The following is a 10,547-nucleotide window of genomic DNA, read 5'->3' as shown; positions in this document are numbered from 1 at the left end:
TTTCCTGTTAAGACAACAGTAAGAATAAAGACATGGAGTAGAGGATACACACATTGAGTAGGCTTAACAGGCCTGAGCAAAAGATGCACATAATGAAATGTCACAAGAACATACTAGAAATTCCTCTAAGCCTGTTGTGAGAGCCAAAGAAAATACATCTGGATTTGACTGTTGATAATGAGGAACTTCTGAAAGGTTGACCTATAGAAGTTCTGAAAAAATGCTTCTAAACAAACCAGATTCCTTTGTCAAATAGATAAGGGAAATTATGAATATGTAATGCCACTTTAGAAATTTCAAATGCACATTAACAGAGCAACACCAAAAAGCAAACCCCATTTAACTTTGTTTAACCTAGATTTTATGAACTTATTTACTAAGCAACTCTCCCATCTGTATTTCCCTACTTGTAATACTTAGTAAGAATCACTATTTTGGTGTCGTTGGAATTTACTTAGAGAAATACAGACTAACCTCTGCTTTAAGAAGACAACTCTGGCAGAACTATCAAATGGAAAAAGGAGAGTTTAGATGCTAGGAGGCCATTATAATAGCTCACTTGAGAGCTAATCTGTGCATGACTCTGATGGGAGAAAATAAAATTGAGAAAAAGGCCTGCATTGGAGGCAACAATCCTTGGAATATGATTGACTGTAGAAAATAATGAATATGGAAGACCCAGAACAGACTTTAAAATGTTAAGCCCAAATGACTGTCCGATAGGTGGTATTGTAATGAAAATTGGAAACTCTGAAGGAAGAACAAGATTCTGAGGAAAAGACTAATTTTGTATGTGTTGAGCTTGAGGGCCTGCTTTGGAACTAATGGGCAGCTGAAGATTTCATTTCATGTCAAAGAAACTTAATTTAAAATCCAGCAAGTACTAAATTCAGAGCTAAATGTGAAGGACTGAAATATGAACTTGCCCACCATGTTAGAGAGGTTTATGAGAGCTCAATGCAGAAATGCCTCTGAAGTGGGAAAATCTATAATTTCTCTGAAGAAGCACTGTCTGTGCTCTGGAGGTCAGAAATTTCCTAGACTCATGCCCTCGTTAGAGCAGATCCAGAAGTCTTTTAGAAATGGAATTTTGGACATGCCCATATGTCCTCTGAGCCTGTCCTTTCTGTCAGAAGTCATGCAGAGACCCAAATGTCAAAAAGGGACACATTCTTTTGTTGATGCACAAGACTGTGGCATTCCAGTCTCTTTCTGAAAATACATTATTGGATTCTTTGCAGCCAAATTCTTAATAAATTTTGGTATTGGAGACTAATATTCCATGAAGAATTACCTGAAGCATGAGGAAATCATCCCTTTAGATCAGTGGATTTTTTGCTTTAATTTTTAAATTGACACATCATTGTACATATTTATAGGGTATAGGGTGATATTTTGATTAGATCAGTGTTTTATAGCATGTTATGTAAAGCTTCTGAGAAGAGTCAGGGAGCATCTTAGAAAGCAAAATGGAGTCTGTAAACAGACATGTAATGAAAACTCAGCAAATATTCACGCACTCCCAGATATTTCAGAGACTTCCAGTTATGTTGGGATCACGTGGAAAGATCTAAGAGACTCTGAGGTGAAATGCCATGAATCACTCTGGGGCTGAGGCAATAAAAAGCCCCTGCCTCATTCCCAAGTTCTCTCCTTTTCCGCTTCCAGTACTTTGAAGGTTACATGCAATGTGTGTCATAGGTTAAGGCTAGAGGAGTTTATTCTGACTGACATTGAACTTTATGGGAGCAACCAACAAACTTTGATTTGATTGAGCCATTGAGAATTCAAGCTTAGTATCTTCTTGTTGCTGCTGCTGTTTACCAACACAGTGGGATTTCTACAGGGCTCAAGAGGGCAGATAAATTCCATGTGAACCAGAATGTCTCCTGTTGGGCTTCTGTATAAATTGTGCTGATGAAAAATGTTAAGCAGATAAAAATTTTAGAAATTCATTGCTCCACACTGTATCAATGCTATTTTTGTCTCAGTTGAAGCCATCCTAAAATTATATATTTAGTTCATACTATCTTCAATAGAATTGTTTTTACCAACTTGCTTTTTGATGTTATAGATGAGCCTTTTGTAATTCTCAACTGAGTTCATACACAAATGTTATTGAGTCTATTGCCCACCATGTTAGAGAGGTTCATGAGAACTCAATGCAGAAATGCCTCTGAAGTGGGAAAATCTGTCATTTCTCTGAAGAAACTATTATAGTTTTAACAGAATGAATGATGGAAAATAATAATATAGAAAATCATATGAAGGAGTAAGAAAGATGGGGCACTATTAAAGGGATTATTTGATGGCAATAAGGATGAAAATGTGTCATTGAAATTCTTTAGGTTTCACATAGAAATCGCACCAGTTTATCCCGGCAGACATATTGTTTAGAAGTGTTTAAGAAAAGAAATCTCTGAATCATGCTTTACATTGTTTTAGGTCATGGGAACTAGTAAACATGTTTCACTATGCAGACTATTAGTCAACATTTAGATCATGCGTTTCAATATAGAATGTCAAATTGTGAGAGGAGAATGAATAAATCTAATTGTTACAGTCACTCAGCTGACATGCTGAAGTGCCTGGAAAATTTCTCACATGAATAATGGGTGAAGAGTCAAAGAATGATTCGTTTGGGGAAAAGAAGACCTGCCGGGTTTTGGAAAGGGTACGTGTATGCATTTAGTAGTGTTTAGGGTGGTAGCTCTATGGTCCTGGCCTTCACATATTTATTGGGCTGCCATGTATTAGGTGGAAACACAAAACTGTCATTACTTTGTAGGACAGAAAAGGCTGAATACTGACAATTTCATATGGTTCCACCTAATAGAATAGGAAACAGAGTTATCTCTGAATTGTTTATCTAAGGTAGAATTTGGGGAAGTACTTAGAATTTATAAAAATTAAATTTTAGACTAAAATATATAGATATATCTAGAGTTGTTCAAAAATGAAAATAGAGCTGAAATATCAAGTGCTATAATGGAGTTCATATAAGAATTCCATGCTTTGTATTTGAGGTTGGATATGTGCTTTTTCTTTATCCCTTTCATTTATATGGATCTAATCTTCTATAATGTTTAAAACATTTTGATAGAGATGTTCTTTGGTGTTCTTTTTTCTCTTGATTTAAAGATCTGCTTTACAACCAAACAGTAAGATTAAACAAAACAAAACAATGCCCACGGCTTCATGGTCACTCTACGCATTTAGAAAGGCCTCGTGCATGACCTATTATGGTCATCTGGAAAGTCTTTGTAATTTTTTATCAAAGGGCTCTACATTTTCACTTTGTACTGGGCCCTGAGAATTATGCACCCAATCCTCAATCCATGGTCTTCTTAAATTCACATGCGGATTAGAATTATAAAGGTACATTAATTCTAGGCCATCAAAGGCTAGCTTATAACTTTCAAATTACATTTGGGAATTGTTCTTATATAACAGCATTTATTGCTCCAAAGATCATTATGTAATAACTACTAAATAATCTATATGAATGTACATTTGGGAAACCATGAAAACTTTCTCAAAGAGCTCTGCTGTTTTAAGTAACAACCATAAAATATTTCCAAAGGCATAAATAAAAATAATTACAACAGAAAATCTGAGAGACAAAAACAAAATCTATGACAACATACCAATGCAATTTATTGAAAATAGATACACATGAAACAAAGAATAAAGAACAGCAGGAAAATGTGCCACTATTGTGGTTACAGCTTCGAGGCAACACATTAAAATGCCAACCAGACACAGGTGGCAACAGATGTATCTACCACCAAAAAATAAAGTTAAATTAAATCAAGTCAAAAATTTCACATGAAGTAACTGTTCAACGAAAATGAAAAAGAATAAAAATCACATCTGCTTACATGGCAATGAAACATGAAAGATTCTGCTAAAAGTTTATGTTGAAAATTAAGAGGGAGGTGATCTATGCACACTCATCCAAAAATAGAAAACAATGAATTAGTGGACCAATGCCAATGTTAATTTTGAAAACCTGAAAAAGAAGAAAATTAAGATATGGTTGATAGGTTCTCTACAATATAGCAAGAAAACTCTGCTGAAACTCTAAAGGATACAAAGTCTACTCAATTTAATAACAAATGGCACATTTCTTTTTCTTAAAAACATATGCATAATCTGTGAGTGCATTTTCTACTTTAGGGACCATTTGAATTAAAATCCCTAAGTTCTTATGAATGTTTTAGAAATATGTACAGTAAATGAATAAAGCCCATAGTTATTTAAGGATAACATTTAAAATTATTTACTAAATGTTTAATATTAAAATAATAGGACATGCCGTCCAGTCATAATCAAAAAAGCCAAGGTGATTATGGAGTATTGAGGCTGAAAAGAGCTAGATCTAAATCAACCTATTCTGGACTTCACTGTCAGTGAAAAGAATTGAGAGGAAAATTTTCAAAAAATACTTATACTTGTGAGATTGGTGATGAGAAACAATCTGTGAAATATTGCCATTTCTCTGGAGTAAAAATTTTAAATGATTGATTAGCACGATGTCCCTTTCTCTTCACACTTACATCTTTCTGATTTGCTCCTCACATCTCAGGCATGCTGAGGCTATAATGTCTTTCCATCTACCTTAGGTTTACTATTTTAAAATTGATTTTTGATGTTGTGAACATGAATTGTGTATAAATACAGGAGAACGGGGTGTGTATTTCTGAAAGTCCAGAGTTGTAGGGGCAAAGAAGAGATTTCTGGAGTCCCCTGTGTGCCTGCTTACAGAGGTTTCCTTCCTGATATTGTCAACTTCCAGAATTCTTGCTCTGGCTCCATTTTAAAGCCCTGACCACAGTTAAGTGTCTTTTCCTGACCCTCATTTATACTACCATGAAGCTCCTTTGTAACATGAAATGTGCAATGTGACCAATTGTTGGCTGTCCAGACAAACATATGTTAGGACTTTTCACTCTGGCTTCATGCTGAAACATCATTCACATTTAGTAAAGGAAGGGACACTCTGTTAAACTCACCACATTCTTTACTTTCTGGAGTCATACAGAGATATTCCACTAAGTCCTTTTGCTTGATCTCATAGAGACCATCCTATGAAAACTGAATTAATATGAAAGCAGGTAGAGTGAATATTCATTTAAGTCATTTACAACAACATCCAATAGTGTCTCCAAGTGGAACAGATATTTAGAGACCAGTTTGGCAGGAGATAGGATGGGGAAAAAGAGTGGCTGATGCATGCTGAGAAGTAGTAGGAACAATCCAGTTTTTAAAATATCGTTCTTCTTGTTAAGAGTCTGTTTATCAGGTTAAACACAGTCAAGTGATCACTCAGTCGAGTCTAATAATTCAGTAACTGAGAACAGATGGAGAATACATGGATATGTGTCTGTGTGTACACTCACATGCAAAATCAGTTGCCCTGACTTTATCTTACTTACATCAATCAATCTATTTATTGATTTTGATAGGAAGAGTATGTATTTTAGATACCTCAAGAATATCTCCTGAAATACTTCCATATTCTTGCCATTTGAAGAATCTTTTTAAAGGAAGAAAAATAATTATTAGCAAAGAATCCACATTCCCAGTGGCTCCATTTTCATCTCCTTAATCCAGTGTTAAAATTCATGGCTTGGGAAAAGTGGGATGTTTACAATGCCTTTCTATGCCATTCATCTATACCATTAGTTTTAATAGCCTGTTCACTTGAACAATTTCTAAGTATGTGGTAAAAGAAACTAAACTAAAATAATAATGCATTATATTTGAAAACATCAGTATCCTGTACACAAAACTTCCATGAGTAGTTCTTCCTAGATTGAAACTAGAACTAATCCATTTCCAAAAAAATCTATATTTTTCTGAAGACAAAAAAAAATGTTGCTACAGATAATTGCCATGGGCTGCAAATATTCTAATTCATCCAATATTTCTCTCTTGTTGCATGTTGTATAGATAAATATAATGCATCAATATTAGGATAGCATATATTTTATTAAATGTTAATGCAGAATTCTAAATTTTCTAGCATTCACAGAAAAGCAAGCTGCTGATAATAAGTAGTATTTAAAGAGAAATCTTATCTACTACAATGAATTGAGAAATCCAGGATATTAAGACCACAAAAATGATTGTTTAGATGATTTAATTATAGCACAACAGGCTTTTCTGCTGATAGTTATAATTATGTTTTAATAACCCAATCTCAACAAACATAACTACAGTACAAATGATGAGCACAAAAATCCATCTCATTTGTAGCTCAGACTAGTATTTCAAATGTAATTTCTCTATTAGTAATTTAGTCTGATTTTTATAATTCGTTAGAATAAATCAATAACTGACTTAGAAATCACTTCTATGATTTTAAGTATTTTTCCCCAGAAACATTAACAATACCACAAGCATTAAAATGTTGAGAAATATTTGTATATGATGATGTCAGTGGATGTTCCTTTCCTCAGCTAATAAATTCTAGTATAAAGTTTTCAGATCTGTACACAAAAATGGATCATAAAAATATAATCATGGTAGAAACTATGTAGCAATTTTATGAATGTGGAGAAAGAGTTCAAATAGTACTTTTCTACTGTACTGTGTCCATGCAAAGCTTCATTCAAACAAACAAAAACAATACTGAATTCATTATGTTACAATCTTTCAGGACACTGCATTTGTTCACACTCTCCCCTATCTCCATCTCTAAGGGACAGATATAATTCCCCACTCCTTGACTTTGATCCTTGCTGTGTGACTTTGCTTAAGCCAAAGGGGTATCTCAGAGGATTTAAGGCAACAGAAGCCTGACATGTTTTTGCACAGGCAGGTTGCACTCCTGACTTTCGCCATAACAATAACATGCTTCAAGTACCCGGGAGGGCTGAGGAGGATAACAAATACATGGAACAGATCTGGACACCAGCTGCAACTTCAAGCCAATGCCAGCCAAGCCCAGCCTAGATCAGCTGAACTGTGTCTGACCAGAGGTGCACGAACAAGAAAGGCAACGCCGTGGACCTGGGCCAGATGGGCAGCTTCTACATTGGCCTGGGTTCCCGCCTCCACTGCAACATCTTCTCCTACGACTACTCCGGCTACCGTGCCAGTTCCGGCAGGCCCTCCGAGACCAACCTCTACGCCGACATGGACGCCGCCTGGCAGGCCCTGCGCACCAGGTGAGGGCGGCCCTGGGGGGAGCTCAGCCTGGGCACACCCGAGAGGGGACCAGGTCGGCGGCCGGGGGGAGGGCCGGGCTTCCCTGGGAGGAAGGTGGGCGGCCCTGCAGGAGGGGAGCCACAGTGGACGCATGCGGCCAGAGAGCCGGACAGGTGAGCTCAGGCGTGCGGGTGCAGCCTCCACACGGCTAAGGTGTGGCCAAGAGGTCCCCCCACACCCTGGCCTGTGGAGCCAGGCTCCCTGGGATCCCCTGGCCTGAGGACAGGAAGGGGCTGAGCTTGTCACAGGGGCGTGGACACCACGCGGCTGGAGGGGGTGGGTGGTGTCGGGGGGTCTGTGCACGTGTGGCTGGGAGCCCACGGGCCGAGGCAGCACTTGGGGCCAGGTGAGGCGAGGCTGCTGCATCGAGGTCCCGAGGCCTGGTCCATGAGGCCCTGTGGCTGTGGAGATCGGCCATCCCGGGGCAGGGCCTGCAGGTTCAGGTGCAGACCCCCAGCACACACCCGAGGTCTGGGCCAGCCTCGATTCCAGATCCAGCCCTCCTAATCATCCAGGTCCCCAGCCCTGCGCTTGCTTGGGCCCTTCTCTCGTGTTTGAGCACCGCCCGGGCCAGTGCTGCTCTGGACCAGAAGACCCGCGTGGGCCTCTGGAGGCCTTTCTTGCTCGCCACCCACTGGGGCTGTCTCGTCCTGGCCCTGCCCTGCCCAGCCCAGCCCAGTGGTCTGACCCGCTCCTGCAGGGGCCAGGCGCAGCTCTGAGAAGTCAGAGACCCTGGGGAGGTAGGGTCCTCATTGCCTTGGCGATATCCCAGGCAGTCCCTGCTGTGGGCCTGGGAGCTGGGTCCCCTGCACCACCATGGCTCTGGGGGGCTCCCGGCAGTGTGGGGCGCTGAAACCAAGCACCACTTCATGCAGCTTCCTCGGCCCCCTTCTGTCTCTACTTCCCGGGGCACCGGCAGAGTCACATCCACCATGGCCAGCTCTGAGCTCTGTCTGCTCGGCCTTCTGTCCTGCTGCCGCTTTGTCCTGCAGGAACCTCGGCCCAGAGCCGTGAGGGGGAGGCCAGATCGCACGCAGGGCCTCCACTGAGGATGTGTCTTGTTTGATTGTCTGAGTGGTGACAACCAGGTGGCAGCTGGGGCTCCTGCCTGGAGCAGGTGACAGGGCTGGGCTGGCTCAGCACACTACTGGCCTTGGCTGCCAGGGAGCAGGCCAGGGAGGCTGAGGCAGAGCTGGGGCCACAGGCACAAGCCAGGCAGCATCCTTTGGGCCATGGGTGAGCAGTGAGCTATGGAGTGCTGCCAGGAGGCTGGGATTCCAGGCCAAGGAGGGGGACAGCCCTGCTGGTGGAGTCCGAATGCCAGGCAGACGGGACGCACACCTGCCCATGCTCCTGCCTCGCAGGAGGGCATCTGCCTAGGATCAGAGCCTGGAGCATGTGGGAGAGTTCTGGGGTCGCGGCATCGACTGGGTGGCAGGTGGGTCCCGCGTGGTTGGGACTGGGCACGAAGAGGCCTTGGGACTGGTGCTGGATCAGCTGGGCCAGGGGCCGCACACCAGTGACCTGGGGGTGGGGGTGGCCCTGGGTGGGAGCTGGTGGTGCTGAGGTGGCCAAGGACTTGTCCACTCCCAAGAGAAGGCGCTGGTGGGAGGAGGTGCTGCCCCCGCAGCCGCCATCCTCGATGCTGACCTGGGTTGGGCTGGCACCTCATTGGGCATGGGACTCCGAGAGTCCAAAATTGGGTGGAGACATCTGGGGACACAGCTGCCTGAATTCCTCATGGCCAAGGGGGTGGGCAAGGGCTGCAGGGAGGAAGAGTGTACCCTGCCCCGGCCAGTGTACCAGGAACGGCTTTCTAACCTGGACAGGAAGGCGTGAAGCATTCAGGATGTGGGGGGGCACACAGTTCCCAGTGTGCGCCCAGGAGTGACCAGGAGAAGGAGAGGCGCCAGGGCTTCCCCTACCCTAGCCCGAGGGGGACTCCCTAGCCAGCATCCAGCAGATCCTGGCTAGGAAACGCCAGTGAACCAAAGCGCCAGGGAACAGGACCAGGCCGCCGGCTCCGCCCACCGCTGCGGTGTTGGGGGACTGGGGGTGGCCCTTTGGACTGGTGTGGAGCCTGGGACTGACCCACTGACTTGGCTGAGCGGGGAGACTGGAGAGTCGCATCCGGAGTTGGGCCCGGGGACGCCCGCTGGCGGGAGGGGTGCGCGCGAGTCGGAGGCCGCGGCTGACCCTGCTCCGGTGCCGCCAGGTACCGCATCAGCCCGGACAGCATCATCCTGTACCGGCAGAGCATCGGCACAGCGCCCACGGTGGACCTGGCCTCGCGCTACGAGTCCGCCGCGGTGGTGCTGCACTCGCCGCTCACCTTGGACCTGAGCGTCGCCTTCCTGACACCAAGAAGACCTACTGCTTCGACGCCTTCCCCAAGTGAGCAGGCTGGGGCGGGGACAGGGGCGGTGACGGGGATGGGGTCGGGGACGGGGGCGGCGCCCGGGCCGGGCGAGGTCTCACCCGCCCCACGCCCCTCCCGCAGAATCCAGAAGGTGTCCGAGATCACGTCGCCCGTGCTCATCATCCACGGCACGAAAGACGAGGTGATCGACTTCTCGCACGGGCTGGCGCTCTACCAGCGCTGGCCCAAGGCGGTGGAGCCGCTGTGGGTGGAGAGCGCCAGGCACAAAGACATCCAGCTCTACAGCCAGTACCCGGAGCGCCTGCGCCGCTTCATCTCCCAGGAGCTGCCCAGCCAGAGCGCCTAGCGGCCACCGGGGCCCAACCGGCCGGACCTCAGCAATGAGGCGGCCCCCGGACCTCATCCCGCACCGGCCTCCCAGGGGCTGCATGTGGACCCCCGGGGGGCCCTGGGGACCCCGCCCCGACCCAGGGGCCGTGGACGATGTACAGGCAAGAGAGCTACGCACTCCTTTCCTTTCGGAAGTAAGAAGAAAAATCGTGAAAACGGAAATTAAAGATTTAAATTTTTTTAAAAAAACACAATGTTTATTAATATACCCCAAAGTTTTTTTTTTTTTTTTTGAGACGGAGTCTCACTCTGTCGCCCAGGCTGGAGTGCAGTGGCGCGATCTCAGCTTACTGCAGCCTCCATCTCCCAGGTTCAAGCGATTCTCCTGTCTCAGCCTCCCGAGTAGCTGGGACTACGGGCGCGTGCCACCATGCCCGGCTAATTTTTTGTATTTTTAGTAGTTATGGGGTTTCACCGTGTTAGCCAGGATGGTCTCAATTTCCCAACCTCGTGATCCGCCCGCCTCGGCCTCCCAAAGTGCTGGGATTACAGGCGTGAGCCCACCGTGCCCGGCCGTTTTGCACAGATTTTTTTAATGCAAAATCATGGTGGCAATGGGTAA

At 44.9% G+C, this 10,547-nt stretch overlaps 1 pseudogene; it reads left to right on the top strand.

The window, feature by feature from the left end:
• Positions 1–2,611: 2,611 nt before the first annotated feature.
• On the top strand, positions 2,612–9,941 carry LOC129050538 (alpha/beta hydrolase domain-containing protein 17A-like; annotated as a pseudogene).
• Positions 9,942–10,547: the final 606 nt, after the last annotated feature.

The sequence above is a fragment of the Pongo abelii genome, chromosome 16 (genome assembly GCF_028885655.2).
Source record: "Pongo abelii isolate AG06213 chromosome 16, NHGRI_mPonAbe1-v2.0_pri, whole genome shotgun sequence".
Lineage (NCBI taxonomy): Eukaryota > Metazoa > Chordata > Mammalia > Primates > Hominidae > Pongo > Pongo abelii.
Note: the sequence above shows the minus strand (reverse complement) of the source record. Positions and strands in the feature narration are given on the sequence as shown.